The sequence below is a fragment of the Choloepus didactylus genome, chromosome 16, assembly GCF_015220235.1.
Source record: "Choloepus didactylus isolate mChoDid1 chromosome 16, mChoDid1.pri, whole genome shotgun sequence".
NCBI lineage: Eukaryota > Metazoa > Chordata > Mammalia > Pilosa > Megalonychidae > Choloepus > Choloepus didactylus.
In genome coordinates this window covers 59,434,799-59,461,941 of record NC_051322.1, presented here as the reverse complement: position 1 = coordinate 59,461,941, position 27,143 = coordinate 59,434,799, and the positions used below count along the sequence as shown (strand labels likewise).

The 27,143-nt window shown below is 36.7% G+C and overlaps 1 protein-coding gene across 14 annotated transcripts in view; it reads left to right on the top strand.

The window, feature by feature from the left end:
* Window positions 1-27,143, top strand: part of GREB1L (GREB1 like retinoic acid receptor coactivator) — a 422,182-nt gene that overhangs the window by 210,800 nt on the left and 184,239 nt on the right. The window contains exon 1 of one of the 14 annotated variants that reach the window (XM_037805494.1): window positions 15,611-15,821. The exons of the other annotated variants lie outside the window; for them this stretch is intronic. The gene's annotated coding sequence lies outside the window, so the exon portion shown is untranslated. Of the gene's footprint in view, window positions 1-15,610; window positions 15,822-27,143 lie in introns of those variants that run through there. 14 annotated transcript variants of the gene reach the window in all.

The following is a 27,143-nucleotide window of genomic DNA, read 5'->3' as shown; positions in this document are numbered from 1 at the left end:
TGGTACCTCACCACCTTCCATTACCAAAACTTTCCTATCTCCCAAAACAGAAACACTACACCCATTATGCATTAACTCCTCATCCTTTCCCCCAACCCCCAGCAAATTGTACTTTAATTTCTGTCTCTATGAGCTTGCATATTCTGCAGGATTTTCATTGTAGTTGCCATAGAGGTTAAATGTAACATCCTAGATCTGTAACAATCTCATTTTCTTTGATACAAATTTAACTTCAATAGCATATACACGCCGTGTTCCTATACCCCTCTGTCCCCTAACTTTTATGTAGTTTTTGTCACAGATTAGGTGTTTATACATTGAGTCCAAAATCACTGATTTATCATTATGTTTTTGTGCATTTGCCTTTTAGATCCTGTAGGAAGTAAAAGGTGGCGTTACAAACCAAAAATATAATAGTACTAGCATTTATATTTACCCATGTCATTGTCTTTACTGAAGATATTTATTTCTTCATGTGGCTTTGATCTATTGTCTGTTGTCCTTTCAACCTGCAGAACTCTATTTAGCATCTGTTATAGGGCTGGTCAAGTGGTGATGAAGTCCCTCAGTTTTTATCTGGGAATGTTTTAATCTCTCCCTCATTTTTTTATCATTTTTTTTATTGTAGAATATAACATATATACATAGAAGTGATAACTTTGCAAGTGAAATTTAACAAGTAGTTAGATAACAAATTTCAAAGAATATTATAGGTTACACTTCAACAGTTTCAGTTATTTCCTTATTGTAAAATATGACGTATATACAAAAAAGGTAATATCTTTCAAATTATGCTTTAACAAGTAGTTATATAGGAAATTTCCAAAGTTGTTAAGAGTTATAGTACCATAGTTTCAGTTATTTCCTTATTGTGAAATATAACATATATACAAAAAGGTATTAGCTTTCAGATTACAATTTAACAAGTAACTATGGAACAAATTTCAAAGGATGCTATGGGTTACAGTTCCACTATTTCAGTTCTTTCCTTCTAGCTATTCTAAAACCCCAGCAACTAAGAAAAAGAAAATTATACAAAGATTCAGTATTCATAACCCTTTGTTAAATTCCATCTTGTCTGTTGCTACCCCTTCCTCTAATTTAATCACTTTTCCAATCTTCAGGGACGTCTGGGAAGTGACCAACCTAAGTTGTTCATGTTAAAAAGGGGTGTCAACTTAATGAGAAAAGGGGACACATCTAGTTGATGTTCTTGAAGAGGCTATTGCCTTTGGGTTTTGGGACTTAGCTGGCATAGGAGTTCTCTGAAGAATTTAAGTTTCTGAAGAATAAACTTAATGAGTGAAATCGTTATAGAGTCTCGGATAAGGATCTGGGTATTCTTTAAGGTTTTGGGGACTACTATTCACTTGGGCTTATCATACTGTGGTCATTTGGCATATCTAGGTGAAGCCTGCATAGGGGTAACCTCCACAACAGCTTTCTTGACTCTATTTGTATTCTTTTAGCCATGAAACCTTATTTTGTTGCCTTTCTTTTCCCTCTTTTGGTCAAAAGGGCATTCTCAGTCCCTCGATGCCAGGGTCAGGCTCATTCCTGAATCCAATGCCCCACGTTGCCAGGAAGACTCATTCATCTGGGGGGTCCTGTCTCACATCGGGCGGAGAGTGATGAATTTATTTGCAGAGTTAGGCTTAGAAAGAGAAAGTCCACCTTTGAGCAACAAAAGAGGTTCTCTGGAGGTGACTCCTAGGCATAATTATAGGTGAGCTTAGTCTCCCCTTTACAACCATAAGTTTCACCAGAGCAAGCCTCAAGATCTAGGGCTTGACTTATAAAGTAGGGGGTTCCTAAGTTCACATAGCATGTGTTATGTCCACGATGATCCATCCATATCTCACATTATCATCACTTAATTGTAAAGTCCTCATCATTTTCCATTTTAAACAGTTCTCATGACCCAAAACGTCTCATAGCTCTTGTCAGCCCTTAATTATTTGTCCCTAGTATTTGTGTAGTACTAGTATGGTATTCTTATTAATTATAGTCTCTCTCTCATTTTTTGAAAGACAGTTTTGCTGGATATAGAATTCTTGGTTGTCAGTTTTTTGCTTTCAGCACTCTAAATATGTCTTCCCACTGCCTTCTTGCCTTCATGGTTTCCAGTAAGAAATTGGCACTTAATCTTATTGAAGCTCCCTTGTACGTGACATGTTGCTTTCCTCTTGCGGCTTCCTCTTGAATCTCTGGCATTCAAAAGCTTGATTTTAACATGGCTCAGCATGAGTCTGTTTGGTTTTATCCTGTTTGGAGTTTGTGGAGTAATTTGGATTTGTATATTCATGTCTTTCATTAAATTTGGTAAGTTTTCAGTGGTTATTTCTTTGAATATTCTCTTTGCTCCTTTCTCTCTTTCTTCTCCTTCTTGGGACTCCCTATAATGTATATATTGGTTTGTTTGAAGGTGTCCCACATGTTCCTTGGGCTCTGTACACTTTTCTTCATTCTTTCTTCTGTCTGCTCCTCAGGCCAAATAATTTCAATTGTCTTGTCTTCAAGTTCACTGATCCTTCCTTCTGCCAGCTCCAGTCTGTATTGAACCCCTTTAGAGGAATTTTTTGTTTCTGTTACTGTGGTCTTCAGCTCTTTCCTTTCCATAATTTCCATATCTTTATTGATACTCTCTTTGTATTCATCTGTCATTTTCCTGATCTCTTTTAGCTCTCTGTCCATGTTTACCTTTACCTATTTGAGCATATTTAAGACCATTTTTTTGAAGTCTTTGACTGAAATGTCCCAGGTCTGATCCTTCTCACTGATGGTTTCTAATGCTTGAATTTTCTCCTTTGCCTGGGCCATTTCTTCCTGTTTCTTTGTATGTTTTGTAATATTTTGTTGAAACCTGGACATTTTGATATTTTAATGTGTTGCTGAAATTTAGACTCAGAATTCACTGTTCCTTATGTTTGTATCTAACTAGTATTATGACTGAATGTTCCTTGAATGTCAGGAGCTAACAACAACAATAACAACAACAACAAAAAAGGAAGATAAAAAGAAAACACCTTTTCTAGTCCTTGCTTATTAACCTGTGCCTTACTCTTCTTCAGGGCTTGTCAATACAACAAGTTTGGAGAATAGCTCCAGGCCAAAGCATAGGGGCCGCTCTAATTCTTTCTGCTCATGTTTCTTGTCTTGGGAATGGATATGTGGGTCTAAGAATCCCCCTGTTTGCACTCTGAATGTCTCCTCTTCCCTGGTTTCCTCAGGGTCCTGGGCACTGCACTGTATGTCCACAGCAATCCTTTGCCCCAGGCAGCATGACTTGACTACTCTCCCACAATATTCTGAAAGAGAGCTTTGTGAGCCACCTTCCACAAAATCTGGGGTGGTGAGGCCATCTAGCCACTACCAGACAGATTGGGCCAGACACCCATCTCCCAAGAAGTACATGAGGGTTACTCTGCTTCCTCTGGAACCAGTTCCAGACATCTGCATTGGGAGTACAGGCTGGCTTGGCATGGAGCTAGTGAGGGATGGGGGAAGGACCAGCCAGAATACCACGAGATCCTACTGCTTTTAAGTAGCCTTTTCCTTGATTTAGCGCTAGCTCACCCTGTAACTGCAGTCCTTTAACTGTTTTCTGGAGCTTTGCAAAAGATATGTCTGCCAGTTCATGTTGGTTGTTCAAAGCTTCTATTGGGGTGGGGTGGGGGGGCCTGAAGCATCTCACTCTACCATCTTGACTGGGGCCCTGTCCTAGGTTTAAATCCCCCTATCCCAGGTTTAATGTTACAAAATAATTGCAAATTCATTGTACAGTACTTTGTACTTGTAAAATATATGCAAGTTTATCAAGTGTCTTTCATGGGAGTAGGAAATATGATCTACCCACTCATGTTCCCTCCAGCTAGGAAGTGAAAAATGCATTGAGCTGGCGTCTGGTTTGGCTCTACTGCTTACATCTGGGTATTCTCAGTGAAGTTTCCAACCCCATTGATCTGTTTCCTCATATAGAAAATGGGAACAAATTATTCCCTCAGGATTGATGTAAGGGTTAAATGAGGTGATACCCGTGAATATAGTCATTTCAGAACTTAGTGCATAGTAAATATTCAGCAAATGTTTAGCGAATCGAAATCTGACCAGCAAAAGAAAGAAGTTAAGGATAAAAACAAGTAGTCCTTACATTCAGATGAAGATCCCAAGGTCCATAGGGCATCATATAGGGCTTTTTGTTTTTGTTGTTTCCCCCCAGATAGATACAGGCAGCATACTCACTTTAAAAGCTCTGTCTTATCCTTTCCAAGTTCTTTTAATCATTTGCTTCTTAAAAATTGGTCTAGATTCTTCCAGGGTATAACTTTGATAACAAGGCTCGCTTCTACCTTCCAAGTACCTAAAATTTAGAGAATTCAAAACAACATAAATCCAACAAGTAGGACACTCAGATACTTTTTGGTACATATTCTGACCTCTACCTTCGTGAAGAAGAAGTAAATGATAAACATGCTGATGTCACAGATTTATTCAAAAAATTGTGGGATGGTCAGATTCAGATTGCAGTGGCAAATTCTTTATTGTGGGAATAACCAGTGCTCTCCATTCCGTATGTAAAACAGGCTTACTCTATGTCCACCCATAGCATGCTGACTGATGGCTGAATATTTCTGGCTTTTGGGCTACAATCTAGTACCTCAGGCATTTCTTTTTCCAGAGTTGTTTATGTTTGTTTCCAAATATGTATTTGCAAGTTGTTATTGTAATTGCATAATTTAATTAAATATTAAACAACTAATGGACTATAAGTTCAAAAACAAAGAGAATTATTGCTCCTGTGAAAACTAGGTTGAACAATTTGGAAAGACTTGATAAAGGTGGGTTGCAAAAAACAATTGCTTATGTAGTAAGTGTGGTAAAAGTACTGTAGAAAATGTTAGTAGGGATAATCATAAAAATCTAGAAGTATTCTGAGTTCAAATTGCTTTATAAGTGTATTTAAATTCTCATTTCACTCTAAACAAATGGAAACTGGAGACTATAGATAATGCATTTCTGGATGTGGTTCATGACAGGAATTTCCAAATAACTGACTTATACTCAAAGCAGGAGAACTCATCCTTCATTCAAAAATCAGCAAATGAATTTACATTTATATATTTTAAGTTAAAACATACAGATGGATCTTTGTGTGTGTATGAGTCCCCACTTTATCAGCCAGGGTTCAATCAAGGAAACAGAACCACCATGAAGATTATGGGAATAAGGCGTTTATTTTAGGAATTAGAAATTACACAAATGTGAGAGGAGCTGGGACATTTGTAGGGATGACCTACAAGAGGGAGTCAGAAGATGAGAGAGTCACTGCTCATCGGTCTGCCTGAAACACTGTTGAGGTTGGACAAGTAGAAACTTGTGGAATCCAAACATGTCCAGCTATCAACGTGGGATTTCACCTTGTGGAGAGGTCTGTGGGAAACTGCTGCCTCTGTATATCTGCCTCAGTGGATTCACAGCCAAGCATCTGTTGGTGGGACTGGAGTCTCTCTTGGCCAGTAGTCAGGAAGACAAGCTAGATGCAGAACAGAGGAGAGTGAGAACAAACAGGGACTTAATTTGGCACCTTGTGGCTGTCCATCACTAACTCTGACTACAGTGACATTCTAGGGATAATGACCCTTTCCTCACCTACACCTCCCAAATCTAACCCCAACATCTTCCATATCTGTCAGCTCTAATCAAGAATCATTCAGTGAAGTGGATTCTGGGAAACATATTCCCAGAATATGTCCCAAATTAACGAGACTGAATCCTACACAGCCATTTTAACTGATTCTTTCAATTAACCAATCAATCATGGACTCCAATCAAGCCAGGTTGAGAGGACTTCTACTGTTACTCACTTTACTATCTACATTCAAAGTACCAACATTGATAAATGATGTTAGGAATTATGCCTTAAGGCCCTATAATCTTATGTTGTATCTTTAGAATTATCAGACAAAAGTTGAGTTGTTTTAGGTAGTTTTAGATTAGGATAATTTGTTGTGTAGGATTTTGGGTTTTAAAGTTACGGAGAAAGATTCGCACATATTTTCTCTTTTCCTCTGGGAAATCCCACAAAGGCCACTGGAAGAAAGAGAAACAGGACTACAGACTCCAAGTTTGACAAAACTGGAAGACATCTGAAACCCCAGACCATAATGCATGAGGAGGCACTGTGAAATGAAGTGAAGATAAAACTAGGGCATGGGTAGATGTTGAGAGAGGAAGGCCTTGTGGCTACAGAGGTGAGACAAAGCTGGCAGTACAGTTACCCAAAGTAAGTGGAATGCCTTAAGGGGTGAAACCAACAGTCCTTTATCTGGAACAATGAGAATGTGTCTACATGCTGACAAAGGAGTTGGTTTGGCCTAAAAAAAAAGTTGGAACTAATAAGGAGTGCCCAGAGAATTAATTTGCAGGACATAGTCTGTGAGTGAGGCAGGGTAAAGAAAAGAGACTCAACATTTCGAATGGACCTTTAATTACTGATCTCTTTTGCTTGAGAAGTTATCCTAAAACAATTCATACATAAAACCTTGCATCAAAGAAAAAATTCCTGCTAGCTTAAAATATGGCCTTTGTCTCTTTTCAGTATGAGTCTTTGTAAACTGCTGGTCCTTGAAGAACTCATTTCATTCAAGAATTAATAATAATAATGAAATTGCACGGCATATTTACAAAATTACTATAAGAAAATAGGAAAGTGGTAGATGAGGAATACTGAGAACAAAAAACTATTGTCTCAGTGGAACATATAGAAATTGCCACCAAATAAATCAAGCATTAAAAATAATATGTGCCCTCCCTTGACATATATATGTATTTAATATGATAATTACCTCTATAAAACAAGAGCTTAAACAAAGATACAAGAGCCTAGGGAATATATGGCAGGTCAACAGAAGGATGAAAGATAGTAGAGCTCAGAAAAGAAGTGAAAGAGAAAAATGAAACTATTTTGGCAACATAATCCTCCTTGGAAGCAGCACCAAAGAAGAGAACCATTCTGAAAACACAGTAAAGGACATGGAAGAAGGATTGAAAAGATAAAGCAAAATGAAAAGTTTAAAAGGGCTGGAGGGAAAATAATACATATAGAAAATAGGCAAAAGAAATCTGGTATTTGCATAACTAGTATCCCTAAAGAAGACCCCCCCCCAAAAAAAGGACAAAATATAATATTTAAAGATATAATTTAAGAAACCTTATCCAAAACTAAAGAAGTCTTCAATCAACAGATTGTAATGCATACTATGTTAGCTTTTGAAAATTTGAAGTATGATAATCAACATAAAGACATATCCTAAAAAAATGAATGGATTTAAAGATAGAGAAAGGCAAAAGGATCAATCATCTGTGAAGGGGAAGAATTAGGCCAGCTTGAAACTTCTGTAGAAGCATTCCATTTTAAAAGGTAGATGCATATATAGATGTGAAGGAAAAAAGTATAAATGAAACCTGCACCTCGAATTTAACTATAGAAATAAGGCTTTAAAATATCTGAGGATTATGGTTATAAAAACAGAAATAAAATTTTAAAACCTAACGATGATGTAAAAAAACTGGGGGCAGGAGAGAACAGGGAGGGAATGTTGTAAATGGTTGAGGAATACTGATTTCCTCATCTTTTATAGCCAGTGGTCAAAAGACATAATTTAAAGCTGATAAATCAAGAGTAGAGTTTAAGTACATTTAGAAATACAAAGGTTAAAATTCAGAAAATTATTATAGGCAAGTGAAATCAGGTGAAAAAGGAAAGTGTAGAAAAAAAGAAGTAGAAAAATACCATGTTTGTCATTACTTACAGTATGTAATAGGTAGATAATATATAAATAAATAGAAGTTAAATGCAGTCTACAAAGTTAAAATAAGCAAACAAAAACACTTCAGAATTATCAGAAGAAACATTCACTTGTACAGAAAGCAAATACAACTTATATGGTAAAAGATTTTTTTTTTGTAAAGATGTAATAAAAACAGGAAGCCTAATGTAAAATATATTAAATTGAGATTAAACATATCTATCATGTAATTAATTCATCCAAGATCAATTTATTTTATTTCCTACTATATGCCAGACATTGTTCTAAGTATTGACCCGTTTTATCCTTGCAATAACTGTTTGGTAAAGGAACTATTATTATCCACATTTTATAGATGAGAAGAATGGATACAGAGGGAGGGATAGTGACTTTTGTTCCTAATCTCACAATTAGTAAATGAAGTAAATAGGATTTATATTCAGGCTTCAGTGCTTGGGTTCTTAACCACTATTCTGTATAGCCTTAGATATAGTTAAAACAGTGTTCAGAGAAACACTTATTATCTAAAATGCATATACTAGTAACAAAATAGAATGAAAATAAGCATACTGAGCATCCAACTCAAGGATTTAGAATAACAACAATAAAATAAATTCCAAGACAAACATAAGGAAGGAATTAATAAAGATAACAGAAATAAATAAATTAGGAAACAGAATGGAAGAACTAAGAAAGTGATCCAAGAATTTGATCTTGGGAGAAAATGACAAACCTTTTGATAATTTAATACAAAAAAAAAAGGGAGAGATCAAAAGTTATAAAATAAATAATGCAAGTGAGGAATATGCCCCACTCCAAAAAAAATAGCTGGTTAAAAGAATCCTAAGAAACAAAATTGATCAATGTACAAATAAATTTTAGAATGTAAATGGAATGGAAAATTTTATAGGAAATATAGTTATCAAAACTGACCCCAGAGACAGAGAGAATGAAACTCACCAATCAGAATAGAGAAAATTGTTTAAGAATTACTCCCCAAAAGAGCACCAAACCCAGATGTTTTCATGGGGGATTCTATTAAACCTTTAAGAAACAAAAATTTCAGTGCTATTTAAACCATTCAAAAGAAGGTATGCTTTACAATTCTTTTTATGATTCTCTCATGACATTAATATCAAACCTTAACAAAGATAACACAAAAAGAGAATTCAAAAGCATTCTAAGGGAATAATATACAATTACCAAGGGGGGATTATTCTAGGAATTCTAGAATTTTAAGACATTTTTCTTCATTAATGGAAAAAGCATACGATTATCTCCATAGACACGAAAGGGGCACTTGGTAAATTCAACGTCTACTCTTGGTTAAAAACTCCTTAAAAATAGGAAGAGATGTATGCTTTCTTTGCATGATACACTTCTTATCTAACCCCAAACCGGCATCACGCTTAATGGGGAAATACTAGAAGCATTTGAAATAAGGAATTCACTATTACTAACTTATTTAACATTGTTGTGGGCTACCACACAATTCAGTTAGAAAAGAGAAAGAGGTAAGCACAAAAGTAGAAAAAGGGGGGGGGGGTGAAATTACTATTATTTGGGGATGATCTGATTATCTCTACCTGATAAACTCATGAGAATCAATTGGAAAGCTCTTATAAACAATAAGAGAAATCAGAAGGTGGCTGGATGTGTCACCAAAACATTAAAATACGTAATATTTATATATACAAACAAACCAAAAGACATAATAAAGAGACTCCCTTTAGGTTAGCAACATAAAGGAAAAAGTCACTTGGTTTTAAACTTAAAAAGATGTTTTGTCTCGATGAGTGGTTCTTAAATGGCAATATGATTTTTACCCCTCAAGAGATATTTGGCAATATCTAGAGACATTTTTGATTGTGTGTTGCCAATAGTGAGATTGAGACGCCTTGATCTAGAATGAAGGAAACTTTAAAATGCTACATAGAAGCTGCTGGGAATTGAATCATATCTCCCACAATGGGCATGTTCAGGTCCCAACCCCTGGTTCTGTGAGTATGAACCCATTGGTAAATAGGATCTTTGAAGATGTTGTTATTTAAGGTTGGCCTTGATCCAGTATGGCTGAAGTCCTTATAAGAAAAGGAAATAGGACACAGAAAGAGAAGCCATGGGGAGCAGCCAAAAGCTAGAATCAACAGAACCCAGAACGGAAAGGAGAAGACGCCTCCATGTGTATTGCCACATATTGGAAAAGCCAAGAAAAGTCCAAGATTTCAGGCCAGGAGGAAGCAAGCCTTCTTAGACTCTGAAACTGTGAGCCAATAAATTCCTGTTGTTAAGTCAACCATTGCATGGTAATTGTTTTAGCCGCCAAGAAACTAATATAGAAGCACAAAGGAAATTTAATCCATGTTCTTAGATAAGAAACTCCAAAATGATAAAATATATGTTTTCCCTAAATTAATAATATAAATTTAAGGAGATCTCAATAAATATTTTAAAATTATTATTTGGAACCAGAGGAGCTGGTTCTAAAGTTCGTATGTAAAATTAAGCAAGAAATTTGAGGAAAATTCCCAAATGTACCTTTCTCTTGATTGCTTAGGTTATTTTTAACATCTTAGTTTTGAGCTTAGCTATAGACTAGAACCATTCTAAATTAAATGACTCCAGATTGTTAATATTTTAAGCTTTTCTGTCTTCTTTTCAAAATTATTTTTCTGTTTTCACTCTGTGTCAGATTAAAAGTTCCACTTTTTTGTACTGCCATTATCCTTGCCCTTAGCATCCCACTCCTTTTAACCTGCCAAAGACTAGGAATCATATAAGGAAACTTCCGCAAACTGTATCTAAAATGAGAGGAAGTAAGTTTCGGTGAGTGCCCAAGTTAACCCCTTGAGTAAAGTGCAAATACCTTTAGAATGTGAACTTTGGGCTCTCTGTTGTATCTGTTTATATTCTTATTTGCTCACTTGTAGATACTGGACCATGTTCCAGTAGTTGAGAATTCTGGATCAATGACCCCTAGAGAGAAAAGTTATTACTCTATTTGAATTGTTTGAAAAACTGGGCATGTATGTTGTTATGCTTTTATTAATAATAATTTAATAAAATGACTGTGCAGTCCTACCTAGGTGTTCAGTTCATGTTTTCTGAACCCAACTGAAGAAGTGCTATAGTAGTCTATCATTCTGGATAGGCATACAAATTGCAGTAGAGAGCTTAGTTTGTGGGAAGTTGAGTGCAGATGTGTGCTTATTGCTATGGGGTCATTTGGCTCTTGTGATCAGGAAAGCTAAATCTTGATTTAATATAAAAGGTGTTATTCATATGATCAGATAACAGGTAGCTATAAATTCTAGGTAACTGGCAATTTTTGTCCCTCTAAAAATCAGCCAGAAATGATTTTTATTTTAATCTTTATTATTGAAAATTGTTTCTAAGGGGAATTAGTCTACTTTTCTGCTTTAGCAGAAGACCGTATCTGGCATAAGTTAATTAATTGCTGTGTATGAGGACTCTTACTGGGTCAGGAGCATTTCTCACTACATACTTGTATAGTTGTAAATTCTAATTACCTAGTACACAAGACTGACTCTTCATCTCTCTCAGGATACTCACTGGAATTTGAGAAAGGTTTTAAATAAAATTATTGGTAAGAGTTCATTTTATTGACCTCTTCCTTATTTTTGAATGTTGTTAAACACAGTTTTGTTTTTGAGCTTCCTAATGTCACTGAAGTCCCTTTAGTGTAAAAATCCTACCTAAGCTGTATCTATTTTTGCCCAATTATTCTAGGGAACTTGTCCCAGAGCTTCCAAAGATAGATTTTTGTGGGAGTGAAACTTCTAGTCTGATGCTTCTTGGTAAAATGTTAGTTATAATAAGGTTATACAGATTGACAGCATCATCATCTGTTCTTTTTCCTTCTTCTGTGGACAAATAACCAAATATCTGATAGATTCCTTTTGTACCTCTCTCTGTCCTCAAACCCAACTTATACAGAAATTGAGTGAAGTAACAGCCACACTTCTCATCACTCTGTGGGAGACAGTACTTATTGTTCTGGTTGAGGTAAGGTACAACTGTATAATTGTTTGTCCCTCCTGTCAGTTAGCAAATCATAATAAATTGAAGTTGTCCATTGGTAAGTAAAACTACTTACTAAATTTCCCTAAAACAGGGCATTGGTTATGTAAGTGATAGTACATTGATGTGGTGAATTCTAAAAGATTGTCATATATAATTTTGACATCAGAAAATATCATAAATTGATAAATGGAAAAAAAAAAAACAGGCTCCAAGTCAATGTGTACAACATAATACCTACTTTTTTGAGAGAAATTATATACACATGCACACAAACTAGACAATAAATCTAAGATAAATAGGAAAGGCATCAAAAGGAGATGTTTCTGTTAGGATCAGGTATGGCAAAAGAGTAGCAAAATCTAAGAAATAGTAGCTTAAATAAAATAGAATTTATTTCTCTCTCACTTTTAGGAAGTCCTAAGAGAGGCAATCAAAGCCTGAGATGGTGATTCATGGTGTCAGGGACAAAGGCTCTTTCTGCCTTGTTGCTCCAGCATGTGTAACTTCCTTTCCCAAAGATACCTTATTGTCCAAGATAGCTGGCTGCTAGAGTTCCATCACATCCACTCTCCTATACTCCTTTCCCACCCTCAGTAGTAATTTTATTTTATATTTATGAAGATGAATGTGCTGGATAATCATGTGTTTTGGAGCATAACCAAGTTGTTTTTCATTAAAATGTCATGTTAATTTTAGTTAATATATGAACCCAAGTTAATAAATACAAATCTTCTTTTAATCTAATGTAATAAATACATAAAAAATAATAACAGAATAAAACTGTTACTACTTTTTAAAAAGGACTCATATTCTCTGTGACTTGTATCTCTCTATATTAAACAAGTTCTTAACTTCTCATCATTAAACAAGTTCTTCCCACTTAGAAACTACCCTAGCAGTAAAACAAGGGGTACTAACCAGCCTATTGTTCCTTTCTCCTCTTTCTCTAAACTTGCTTGCTTTCCCATTTGGCACGTGCAGCTGTTTGGCAGATGTCTTCTATTCTTTTTTTTTCTTTTTTCACTTATCTACTCATACATCTCTTCCTCACTTCTGCCCGAGTCCAGGTGTTAGTGATACAGGGTAAACAAGAGATCCTCAGACACATGATTCTACAAATTTCTACCCCCATCCAAATTAATGGCACAATATTTACCCTAGTGCTCAAGTTAGAAACTTCCTGCTTATCCTAGGATTTCCCTTTCTTCCTCGTGTCCTATGTCCACTGGGTCACCAAAAGCTGTCCATGTAGCATCCTATATAATTCTTGAATAAATCACTTTTCAGCTCCACTGTCCTTCTCAGTCCTTCACTGTTTCTGCCTAGACCATTTTAACCATCTCCTTACCAAGCTCTAGCTTTGACTGTTCCCCTCCCCACTTCAGTGCCTTCCATTTATCTTTTTGAAAAACAAATTTATCTCACTCTTTTGTCTACACTCTTCAGTGACTCCCCTATAAAACTGTATTTTTTTTTTTTAATATAAGGCCCAATTGTCCTTTTTAACCTAGTTCCACTCTCTAGCTTAACCTCCTGCCATTCTGCCTTGTTGTACCCTATGATTCAGACACAGGGAAAAAGCGACATCTATTTATTTTATCCCTCTTGCTCTTTACATAGAATGTCTTCAACCTTGCCCTTTCCCTGTTGTTCAAACTCCTGCTCATCTTTAAAGTCCTAACTCAGTGCCACACACCCTCACCCCAGGCTTCTTGAGAATTATGTAATAATTTTAGGGCCCTAATTACACTATATGTAATTGTTAAGTCTGTCTGAGCTGTGAACTTCTGGACAGTATGGTCTGATTCATGTTTGTATCCTCAGCATCCATCTCAATGCTTGGCACATATAGAAACAAAATAAATATTGATCGAATTGAGTGGAACTAAAAACAAGTACAGGATATGCTTTGCCATAAAATATGCATCCTAGTAAGACCCCAAACTGAAAACAACTCCAAGATAACCTAGACACCGGATGTTGACGCTGGGGTGGAGGGAGGTACACTTGGGTCTGCAGGAGTACAGATATCGTCCTGGGAAGTCATCCGTCCCCAGCCTTCATGTCATCCTGGCCAGCCTCATTTGTCTTTGCTTTTCTGCCTAATTTCCTTGCTCTTTTTGCTCATTCTCTTAGAGTTGTCCATTTAGCTCAATCTGTTCGCATAGCACCCTTCTCAACACTGAAATCTGCTATCTCTATTATAACTAGACCTATATATCTATATTGTCTATATTATATATGCTGCATCTGTTATATATATTATCTATTATGTGCATATGTATGTGTGTATGCCTCAAGGTAAACTCATAGAAATAGAGCTAAATGTGCCCACTTAGATGAGTGAATGAGAGGAATGTGTAATAATCATAGTTCTTATGTAGTTTGCCAAGTGCCAGGATTTACATTGAGTACTTACAACCACCCTGTGAAGGATGGGTACATTTTATGATTTACCACTTTATAGATGAAGTAACTGAGGCTGAGAGAGGGTGAATAGCATGCACGCTGGAGAAGTGGTGGAGCTGGGATCCATTTGACGTGTCTTAATCTAAAGTCAGTGCTGTTAACCCAATTGGACTAAAAAGTTTGCAGTGCACTACATTACAACTGATTCTTATCTTAGAAGATATCTTTGCAGGGTAAAAAAAAAAAAAAAAAGAAGTGTTAGTTTTTCCCTGAAATTTTGTGAGCACCAGTGGGTTTTTCTCAAGGATTTAACTCCAAGGATCATTGTAGCAAGAAGATATACTTTTTGAATTCAGACTTAATCCCAAGGACCTCATTGCTTTTCCAACTAGAGTACCCAGGAAGATTTGCCTGTCCCCTTCCCGAGTTTTACACTACATAGCCTTGAGCAGCCACAATAGCCTGTTTCTCAAGTTCCATTCTGATTAATTAGTATTTATTGCTCCTTCCTGACAAGATGCTATACTATGTATGATAAGCAAGCAAAAACTAATGAGGACTGGTTCTTATCCCGTCCCTGTCCAACACCCACCCACCCACCCGCAGCAAACAAACAAAACAAAAACAAAAACACCACAATCCTGTTGGGAGCACTTGCCAGTCACAAAAGAACTGTTAACCAACGATGTAGAGCAGTAGGTGAGGTGAGTCCTCAAGAGATTTCTGGGTCCTCAGTGGCTGGTGAGAGAACACACCAGAGTCCCTTCGGGGCTCCATGCCGCACTTCCCACCTGGCTCTCTCCTGTGTTACTTTCACTACCAACTCACTCTCTTTTGACACCCACCTGCCCTGTGTTCAAATTCTGTGGTATAATCTACATTCAAACTGCTTAGAGTGCCTTTTTGTCCACAAAGATTTTCTAGGTCTTTATCCTGGGTTTAACTCCTTCTCTTCCTAGGTCTCCAAAGGGTTAATCAATCCAGAATATAACTCTTTGATTTAAGAAAAACCAAAATAAGCCACTCATGACAGAATACGTGGGTCCTGGCTGTGCTCATCCCCAGCCTCATTTGGAAGAGTCAGGCTAGCTCAAGAAGAAGCCCCGGGGGGGTCAGGCATTGGTAGTCTCTTCTGACTAGGATAGGGGGTACACCAGTCAGCCGGACCCTGGACTGTGAGGGCTGGCCTCGCTGTTTAGTGATTTGAAGGATAAACAAATATTTTCACAGGGTGCGTCCAGAACTGAGTCGTCAAGGTGATGGTGGTGCAAATAGAGCATATGGTGTCAGTGTGTCCTGGTGTCTGGGCTCAAGTAGCCGTTCTTGGCGGCATCTATAAAGAACACAAAGTGTAGTTTAATCTCAAAACTGTGTGGGGTGTGCTCTTACCACCGCTTAGTGAATTTTCTACATCTATTTCCATTTTGTGTAGATTGCTTTGAAAGTGGAGCCAGGCTTGCATTTTCTGTGGATTGGAGCTTTCCCCAGCAGTCTTTGCTACTCCACTTGAAACTGACCTATATAGCTCTGATTCCTTCGTTCTACCCGAGGAAGTAGCAGGTACTCATAAGGAGTCTCAAATGGCCTTTGATTTTCCTTCACAGATGGGGGTAAGAACACACAGACATACCGAAATCTCTCTTTGAAAAAACTTTATATAATGAGGCTGAAAAAAAATTTTAGGGGAGTGTTGTTAGCACTCTCTTCTGTGATATACCTAATATTTTACATGGTAACACATTCAGTAATTCTTTTTTTAAGATAGCTATTGTGTAGGTAGGAAGTATTGAGTGACTGGATAAAAAGAAAATCATAATATTATACAAGTGTCAGACTTCCCTTGTTTTTCACAAAGGAATGCCCATCTATGTACAGTATAATATATAACACTTTTATTTACACACACACACACACACACCTCTCTACTGCTCTGAGAATTTTCTCAGACATCCAGTCTTAATTTATCAGCTCAGTTTTTATCTGGCTTCAAAATCAGAGCCTTGTCATTAGCAAAATTCACTTACTAGTTTTAGTCAAGTCTAAGCTGCACAATGGTTGAATTGGTGACTATTATATTTGTTTAACTGCTGTAAAGTAAGTTTGCAACAATAGATGCTTGCATTTAAATAGGCTTGCAGTGCTTTGGGGCTCTATCAATCATGCAGAGATTTCCCTCCCGCTGTCTCCTCTGATGGACAATTCTGCTGATGTGGATATTCAAAACGAAGGGATCAGGAAGAACAGATGATGGATAAAGACAATCTTCTGTCTTGGGAGGAAATCGGAGAAATCCTTTTAAGGAATTTCTTTGTCATGGTGTCAGAAGATTAATTATGCTCGTGTGAGAACAACTTTCTCATTGGGTGAAAAGAGACATTATCCTTCTGACTTGTGACAGAAGATTTTCAAAGAAAGAGAGTTAAAGATTTCAGCTACTCTGAAATCTCCTTATTCTGTTGTCCTCTAAGGAGCCTCCAAGACTCTTGGATTACATCCATGACATTTGATGTTCTCTTAGTAATTAATGAATTGGGAATTTTTGTTTCAAGCAGCTCCTCCTCCTTTTCCTCAGGCACATCTCTTCAGAGGCCTTAAAACCTGAGTTTGTGTATAGGATTTTAAAATAACCTAAGAATAGATGGATGATAACTTATTACAAGCCAGAAATGGTATCTTATGGTAATATGAAAAGCAGACACCACAGTCCAACCCAAAACTTGCATAAACAGCTTAGAAAACAGTTTTTAATAAGGCAAGTGATTCTATAATCTGAAAAAGTATTCTAAAAAATTCTACTCTTAATCTAGTTTTAAATAATGATAACATTTAAGATGTTACATTCCTTACAAGCACTGACAAATCAGTATTCAAAAAGACCTTTGAAAGTTAGAGACAAAATACATTGTAGAAAACATAACAATGGTAGTGTAGAAAACACAACAAAAAGTAGCCTTGTTTCAAATAACTTCATACTCCAGATAACTGAAGCCTCAAAACTTACAAATAAAATATTATTGTAGTGAAAGATCTTCCTAAAATGCATTACAAAACAGTCTGCCTTTTAAATAATGCACATTAACTGACCTAGGGTCATAATTATAAAGAGCTGTTATTGTGCTGCACTGAGATACAATGATATCTTCAGGGACCATTGAAGTATTTAAATGCAGGGTTATTTGCCTCTTCGCTAAATGGCCCGAGTGGCCATATTTTAATTTTCACTGCCTACTTTTTGTAGACATGGAGGTGCTTCCCTTCAGGTGAGTTATCTCTTCTCTCTGGAATCTGTGTGTCCTGTTGCTGGTCAATTGCCATTTTGCTTTATACCTGAGAGTGAACTTGTCTCTCCAGTACAAATACACAAACCAGATACATTTCTTTCATTACTTCACTGTAGAAATGCATTTTGTTCTTACTTCTGGGTGCTTGGATGGTTCTAGGCTAGGGGATTGAGGCTTACTAGAAGTCTGATGTCTGGAGCAAGGGGGATTGCTATATGCACATGCACATATGTGTGCACACACCCACACACATAAATGTGTTCATTTATTAATTGTATTAAATGTTAGTACTATGTATAATGTATTATTTTAGTCACTCTGTGAGTATTTATCACCAATGGCACACTTTTACATCCAAGTCTTCAGAATAAATTTGCAGTTACATTCCCACTCTATATTTCTTCTCTACCTTTCCTGGGTCCCCTTTCCTGCTGCAGGTGGTTGCTACACCTTGGTTTTAAATAAAAATTAACTATTATATTGCTTGGGGAAAAATCATTAAAATAAGCATTAAATATCAGCTGATGGTAGTAATTGTAAGTTTTGCAGTAACTATAGGAATATATGTTCACATTCAGATCTTTGTGAGAGTTCATAGGTGAGACCATTTGAGTCTTAATTTATATTTCAGTCACATACTTAAATTAAGAGATTTAAGTGCAGAGGGTAGGATTCTTAAATTTTGAGGAGGATCTAAACTTCAATCTGTTACCAACTCTGTTTCTAATTTGGTGATTGCAGTTTGAGTTTTTGAAGATGCTAAATGAAAGCAATGATGTTCATGAATCACACAAAGTGTTTAAGAAGTAATTTCCAGAAAAATAAGAGTCCAGGAGGTAAATACAAGCACTTTCCCTTCATCTTTATAAAGAGGGAGCTGATGATTTTGTTGCATTTTGTCTTGCTAGAAGAAAAAACATACCATTTTTCATCTTTTAGCAGGCTGAATTTGAGAGGGCTTTGATTAAAACTGGAGATAGTTTATCCTCATGACATGGAACATTTTGAAGAAAAAACAATTTGCTAATTAATAAAAAATATAGCCAGTTATAGAAAATTTTTCTTTCTCTGTCTTTCTGACCCTACCATTAAAGGAGAACAATCAGTTGATCACCCACCAGCTGCATGAATTCACTGGAAAAGAGCTTCTGGTTTTCTCCTTCCTAAACCCTTGCTGAGCTGTTCTGGCAGTACATAAAAGTGGGTCATTTGTACCTAAAATACTTTACCGATGTTCCATTAATCTTAGTGATGGTGTTCTTTCTTTCCTTGCTAGAAGCAGGATGAGGGAATATTATGGGGAAATAAGAGGAGGTAAGCATTTTAAGAATAGATGTATAAATGCATAGTAAAGAAAGGTCATTTAATATTTTGTAGCCTGGCCTTTTTGGAATGAATGCATAATCAAAAATACCCATGGTATTGTTTATTGGTAGTATATCATACCTTTAGCATTAAGAAGAATGTGTTAAGAATTTGCAAAAAAGATAGTGCATGTCTTTGGATATATGCCAAAACAAATGGTTTGTTTAGAAACAAATGGTTTGTCAGATCAAAATAATGTAAATAGATGGATGAATCAAGGACAAAAGATGCTTTTCTTTGGTTATTTTGTTTTAAATGCAAAAGCTCTATCACTCTGCCTCTTATACTCAATGAGTTTCTCAGCTGATGTTTAAATGAATCTTATGAAGACCTTAGTTATAGTCTCTATAATGTGTTTTGCATTTCTTAAAATAATTTCCTCAATAATCATTTTCTGTCTAAAGAGTGAGGGAATGCCAGAAGGGCAAGGCTACCTTGGCTTTCCTTCATGGTCTTCTCTGTTGATTGGCAAGTTTTAAAGGTTAAACCAGCTACAGATGAAATGTCCTCATTAGTGGCTTGCTTCCTTTTCTGATCCCTCTGGAAACTGCATTAGCCAACACTGTTCATTTATAAGGAAAGAAAGTCATTCTTGAGCAGTTTGGAATGGGAAGTAGCTGCTGTCTCCTTCTTTCTTACTCAAATAAACTAAATGGAAAAATAAACTTCACTTCTTCACTTCTGGTACAAAGCTTCCTCTTTTGTTGAAAATTCACAAGTTCTCTTTGGTACGCCTTGTGTGAACCAGGTGTCTTCCTTCCTTCTGAAAAGTGACTTGTGTGGCTACAACGAGAATAGGCCCTGGCATAGTTTAACAGTACAAGAGCATCATTACATAGAAACAAATACGATTAAGTCCTTGGCATTGGGGGTGACGTCAGATGGTATCTAAGCCAGCCTCCCACGTATCTATCAGCAGTAAGGCACAGGACCTTTTGAAAGTGATTCAGCAAGAAATCTTGAAAAAGTGAACAAATTCTACTGCGTTTCTTCTTTTTTTTTTTTTTTTTTTTTTTTAATTTATTTTTTTTTTTTAAATTCAGTTTTATTGAAATACATTCACACACCATACAATCATCCATGATATATGATCCACTGTCCACAGTATGATAACATAGTTATGTGTTCATCACCACAATCTGTCTCTGAACATTTTCCTTACATCAGAAAGAACCAGAACAAGAATAAAAAATAAAAGTGAAAAAAAACACCCAAATCATCCCCCCATCCCACCCCATTTGTCCTTTAGTTTTTATCCCCATTCCTCCACTCATCCATACACTAGATAAAGGGGGTGTGATCCACAAGGTCTTCACAATCACACTGTCACCCCTTGTAATCTACATTATTATATAATTGTCTTCAGGAGTCCAGACTGCTGGGTTGGAGTTTGGTAGTTTCAGGTATTTACTTCTAGCTATTCCAATACATTAAAGCCTAAGAGGTGTTATCTATATAGTGCATAAGAATGTCCACCAGAGTGACCTCTCGACTCCATTTGGAATCTCTCAGCCACTGAAACTATTTCGTCTCATTTTGCATCCCCCTTTTGGTCAAGAAGATACTCTCAGTCCCACGATGCCGGGTCCACATTCATCCCCGGGAGTCATACTCTGCGTTGCCAGGGAGATTTACACCCCTGAGAGTCGGGTCCCACGTAGGCGGGAGGGCAGCGAGTTCACCTGTCGAGATGGCTCAGTTAGAGAGAGAGAGGGCCACATCTGAGCAACAAAGAGGTACTCATGGGGAGACCCTTAGGCACCATTACATACAAGTTTAGACTCTCCTTTGTGGTAATGAGCTTCATAAGGGCAAGTCCCATGCTCGAGGGCTCAGCACATCAAACCGCCAGTCCCAGTGTTTGTGACAACATATGCTAGGGGATCAGCATCTCAAAGTTTAGAGATAGGCCTTACACTTCAGGGATAGAGTTAACTGCTGTAAGAGCTTACAATCTAGGGACTATTACAATTATTGTGTCCACGTTAGGCTATGTTCTAAGATTCAATTCTGAGTTTACACATTGTAGTTAGTCCATATTGGTGAGGCATCATCCCTCTCACCATGTTTTCTCCAACACTTTTACTCCTATATATATATTTTCCTACAATTTTATAGAGTTATATTCACATACCATACATTTATCCACAGTGTACAATCAGTTGTTCATGGTATCATCATAAAGTTGTACACTTATCACCACAATCAGCATTTGAACATACTTATTACTACAAGAAAAATTGTTTTTTTTGTTTTTTGTTTTTTTTTTTAGCAATAAGAAAAAATGATAAAAAGAAAAATAACATGTCATACAATACAATATACTACTAAGGACAGCAAATAACACCACTACCAAGAATCCCATATTACTCCCCTATATCCCCTTCTCATATACATTTAGCATTGGCGTATTGCCTTTGTTACATTTAATGGAGGTATATTACAATGTTACTGTTGACCATAGACTCCAGTTTGCTTTGATTATGTTTTTTCCTGAATACCATCCCTTTTTCAAATTTCTACATGGTTGACATTCATTTGCTTTCCCACATGCAAAAACATTTTTATATTTGTATATTTAGTAATAGTCATTGGCCACTCCAGTTTTTGCCACGTTATACAGTCCCAGTCTTTATCATCTATCTTTACCTCTGGTGTCATACATTCTCCTATCCCATCTCTTTCAGCTTTACTCACAGACGTCTTTGTTCAGTGTACTTACAATACCGTGCTACCATCACACAGTATTATCCTGTCTATTTCTGGATCTATGCAATCAATCCTAAACATTCTGTAGTCCTTCAGCATCAAATGGCTGATCTCTGCCCTCTTTCTATCTCCTGGTCGCCTGTGTTGTCAGCTTTTAACTCCCAAAGTTTGTTCATTAATGTCTGTTTATATTAGTGAGACCATACAGAATCTGTCCTTTGGTTTCTGGCCAACTTCACTCAACATAATGTCCTCAAGGTTCATCCACATTATTACATGATCCATGTCTTTGTTCTGTCTTACAGCTGCATAATATTCCATCATGTGTATATACCACAGTTTGTTTATCCACTCGTCCTTTGATGGACATTTGGGCTGTTTCCATCTCTTGGCAATTGTGAATAATGCTGCAATAAACATTGGTTTACAAATGTCTGTTTGTGTCTTAAGTTTCAGTTCCTCTGAGTATATACCCAGCAATGGAATAGCTGGGTCATATGGCAAATCTATATTTAGCTTCCTGAGGAACCTCCATACTGTCTTCCAGAGTGGTTGCACCATTCTACATTCCCACCAACAATGAATAAGTGTGCCTCTTTCTCCACATCCTCTCCAGCACTTGTCATTTTCTGTTTTTTTGGATAATGGCCATTCTGGTAGGTGTGAGATGATATCTCATTGTGGTTTTGATTTGCATTTCCTTAATAGCCAGTGAAGTTGAGCATTTTTTCATATGCTTTTGAGCCATTTGTATTTCCTCTTCAGAAAAATGTCTGTTCATGTCTTTTGCCCATTTTTTAATTGGATTGTTTGTCTTTCTGTTATTGAGATGCAGGATTCCTTTATATATTCGGGATATTAAACCCTTATCTGATATGTGGTTTCCAAATATCATCTCCCATTGTGTAGGTTGCCTTTTGACTTTTCTGACAAAGTCCTTTGATGTACAAAAGTGTTTAATTTTGAGGAGATCCCATTTGTCTATTTGTTCTTTGGTTGCTCGTGCCTTGGGTGTGAGGTCTAAGAAACCACCTCCTTTCACAAGATCTTTAAGATATTGCCCTACATTTTCTTCTAAGAGTTTTATGGTCTTGGTGCTAATGTTTAGGTCTTTGATCCACTTTGAGTTAATTTTGGTATAAGGTGTGAGATGGACATCCTCTTTCATTCTTTTGGAAATGGATATCCAGTTCTCCAAACACCATTTATTGAACAGGCTGCTCTTTCCCAGTTGCTTCAGCTTCACTGCCTTATCAAAGATCAGTTGTCCATAGATGTGAGGGTCTACTTCTGAACACTCAATTCGATTCCATTGATCAGTATATCTGTCCTTATGCCATTACCATGCTGTTTTGAGCACTGTAGCTTTGTAATATGCTTCAAAGTCAGGTAGTGTGAGACCTCCCACTTCATTCCTCTTTCTCAAGACATTTTTGGCTATTCGGGGCACCTTACCCTTCCAAATAAATTTAGTTATTGGTTTTTCTTTTTCTGTAAAGTAAGTTGTTGGGATTTGAATTGGTATTGCATTGAATCTGTAAATCAGTTGAGGTAAAATTGCCATCTTAACTATATTTAGTCTTCCAATCCATGAACATGGTATGTTCTTCCATTTTTTCAGGTCTTGTTCAATTTCTTTTTGCAGTTTCTTATAGTTTTCTATGTAAAGGTCTTTTGTGTCCTTGGCTAAGTTTATTCCTAAATACTTGATTCTTTTGGTTGCTATTGTAAATGGGATTTTTTTCTTGATTTCTTCCTCTTGTTGCACATTACTTGTGTATAGGAACACTACAGATTTTTGCGTGTTGATCTTGTAGCCTGCTACTTTGCTGTATTCATTGACTAGTTCTAGTAGCTTTGCTGTAGATTTTTCTGGATTTCCTACATATAGAATCATGTCATCTGCAAATAGTGAAAGTTTTACTTCTTCCTCTCCAATTTGGATGCCTTTTATTTCTTTTTCTTGCCTAATTGCTCTAGCTAGAACTTCCAGCACAATGTTGAATAGCAATGGTGATAGTGGGCATCCCTGTCTTGTTCCTGATCTTAGAGGAAAAGCTTTCAGTCTCTCCCCATTGAGTGTGATGTTAGCTGTGGGTTTTTCATATATTGCCTTTATCATATTGAAAAAGTTCCCTTCTATTCCTATCCTTTGAAGTGTTTTCATCAGGAAAGGATGTTGAATTTTGTCAAATGCCTTTTCTGCATCAATCAAGATGATCATGTGGTTCTTCTGCTTTGATTTATTGATGTGGTGTATTACATTAATTGATTTTCTTGTGTTGAACCAGCCTTGCATACCTGGAATAAATCCCACCTGGTCGTGGTATATAATTCTTTTAATGTACTGCTGGATTCGATTTGCAAGTATTTTGTTGAGGATTTTTGCATCTATATTCATTAAAGAAATTGGTCTATAATTTTCTTTTTTTGTAGTATCTTTGCCTGGTTTTGGTATTAGGGTGATGATGGCTTCATAGAAAGAGTTAAGTAGCTTTCCCTCTTCTTCAGTTTTTTTGAAGAGATTGAGCAGGATTGGTACTAATTCGTTCTTGAATGCTTGGTAGAATTCACATGTGAAACCATCTGGTCCTGGGCTTTTCCTTTTTGGGAACTTTTTGATGACTGACTCAATCTCTTTACTTGTGATTGGTTTGTTGAGGTCATCTATTTCTTCTTGAGTTAATGTTGGTTGTTTATGCTTTTCTAGGAAGTTGTCCATTTCATCTAAGTTGTCTAGTTTATTAGCATATAGTTGCTCATAGTATCTTCTCATTATCTCCTTAATTTCTGCAGGGTCGGTAGTTATATTTCCTTTCCCATTTCTGATTGCATTTATTTGCATCTGCTCTCTCTTTTTTTTTTGTTAGCCTAGCCAGTGGTCCATTGATTTTATTGATTTTCTCAAAGAACCAACTTCTGGTTTTGTTGATTCTCTCTATTGTTTTCCTGTTCTCAATTGCATTTATTTCTGCTCTAATCTTTGTTATTTCTTCCCTTCTGCTTGCTTTGGGGTTAGTTTGCTGTTCTTTCTCTAATTCCTCCAGGTGAGCAGTTAACTCTTCAATTTTTGCTCTCTCTTCTCTTTTAATATAGGCATTTAGGGCAATAAATTTCCCTCTCAGCACCGCCTTTGCTGCATCCCATTAGTTTTGATAAGTTGTGTTTTCATTGTCATTTGCCTCGAGGTATTTACTAATTTCTCTTGTAATTTCTTCCTTTACCCACTGGTTTTCTAAGAGGGTGTTGTTTAGCCTCCATATGTTTGTGAATTTTATGACCTTCTGCCTTTTATTTATTTCCAACTTCATTCCATTGTGGTCTGAGAAAGTGTTTTGTATAATATCAATATTTTTAAATTTGTTGAGACTTGCTTTGTGACCCAACATGTGGTCTATCCTAGAGAATGTTCCATGAGCACTTGAGAAAAAAGTGTACCCTGCTGTTGTTGGATGTAGTGTTCTATAAATGTCTGTCAAGTCTAGTTCATTTATCATACAATTCAACATCTCTGTTTCTTTAGTGATCCTCTGTCTAGATGTTCTATCTATTGATGAGAGTGGTGTATTGAAGTCTCCAACTATTATTGTAGAGGTATCTATTTCTCCTTTCAGTGATCGCAGTGTTTGCCTCATGAATTTGGGGGCATTCTGGTTTGGTGCATAAATATTTATGACTGTTATGTTTTCTTGATGAATTGACCCTTTTATTAATATATAGTGTCCTTCTTTGTCTCTTTTCATTGTTTCGCTTTTGAAGTCTAACTTGTCTGATATTAATATAGCTACTCCCGCTTTTTTCTGGTTGTTGTTTGCATGAAATATATTTTTCCAACCTTTCACTTTCAGTCTATGTTTGTCCTTGTGTCTAAAGTGAGTTTCTTGTAGACAGCATATAGATGGGTCCTGTTTTTTAATCCATTCTGCCAGTCTGTGTCTTTTTATTGGGGAGTTTAATCCATTTACATTTAGTGTTATTACTGTAAGGGCAGTACTTTCTACTACCATTTTGTTTTTTGGAATTTATATGTCATATCTTATTTTTTCCTCTCCTTTTACCTTTCCTGATAATCTTCATTTCTGCACTCTTCTCCAACTCTCTCTCTCCTGTCTTTTCCTATCAGCCTGTAGCGCTCCCTTTAGTATTTCTTGTAGTGCTGGTCTCTTATTCACAAACTTTCTCAGTGTGTGTTTGTCTGAAAATGTTTTAATCTCTCCCTCATTTTTGAAGGAAAGTTTTGCTGGGTATAGAATTCTTGGTTGGCAGTTTTTCTCTTTCAGTATCTTAAATATATCATGCCACTGTCTTCTTGCCTCCATGGTTTCTGCAGAGAAATCTGTACATAGTCTTATTGACTTTCCCTTGTACGTGATGGATTCATTTTCTCTTGCTGCTTTCAGAATCCTCTCTTTGTCTTTGACATTGGACAATCTGACCAGTAAGTGTCTTGGAGTAGGTCTATTGGGATCTATTCTATTTGGGGTACGTTGTACTTCTTGAATCTCTAATTTTCTGTCTTTTATAAGAGTTGGGAAATTTTCAGTGAATATGTCTTCTATTACTCTTTCTGCCCCTTTTCCCCTCTCTTCTCCTTCTGGGATACCCATAACACGTATATTTGTGCATTTCATGTTGTCACTCAGCTCCCTAAGACCCTGCTCATATTTTTCCATTTTTTTCACCATCTGTTCTTTTGTGTGTATGAATTCGAATGACCTGTCTTCCAGTTCACTGATCCTTTCTTCTGCCTGTTCAGATCTACTGTTGTATCCCTCCATTGTGTTTTTCATATCCTCCATTGTGGCCTTCATTCCCATGAGTTCTGCCATTTGTTTTTTTAAGTTTATGAATTCTTCTTTATGGTCAGCCAGTGTCTTCTTTATATCCTTCAACTCTTTTGCTATATCTTCCTTCATTTCATCAAATTTATTTAGCATTAGTTGCCTCCACTCCTGTGTCTCAGCTGAGCTATTAGTTTGTTCCTTTGGCTGGTCCATGTTTTCGTGTTTCCTGGTATGGCTTGTTATCTTAAGTTGTCTAGGCATCTGATTCTCTTGATTAGTTTATTTTGGAGCTTGTTTTCTGTCTTTTACTTAGTGGTTTTCTTGTTGGTTGGCTTTGTTTTCTGGCCTCTGTTATTCAGTTCAACTTATTCTAGACCTCTAACTTAGGTTCTATTTAGTTGATCGGAATTTTTCCCCTCTTGTTTTTTCTTTTTCTTGCTCTGCCTCTATGTAACCTTTTTGTGAGTGGGTCTCCTCAGATATGGTCGACCCTAGTCAGATTTTCCCGGTCTAGTGAGGCCCAGGTCTCATTGGGAGGGTATGGAGTTTTCCTGAGAATGAGACCCTCCTATGAGGCCTTTAGAATTGGTGCTTTTCCTCTCCTGTCCAGCAGGTGGCGCTGGACAGCCTGCAGCTCCCCCACCAGTGTAAGGAGGTGTGGAGCCTTTAGTTCTCCTGGTGACTCTGATCCTGTCGGGGGCGTGGCTGACTGAAGCAATGTTCGCTGCGATCTCAGCTTTTCC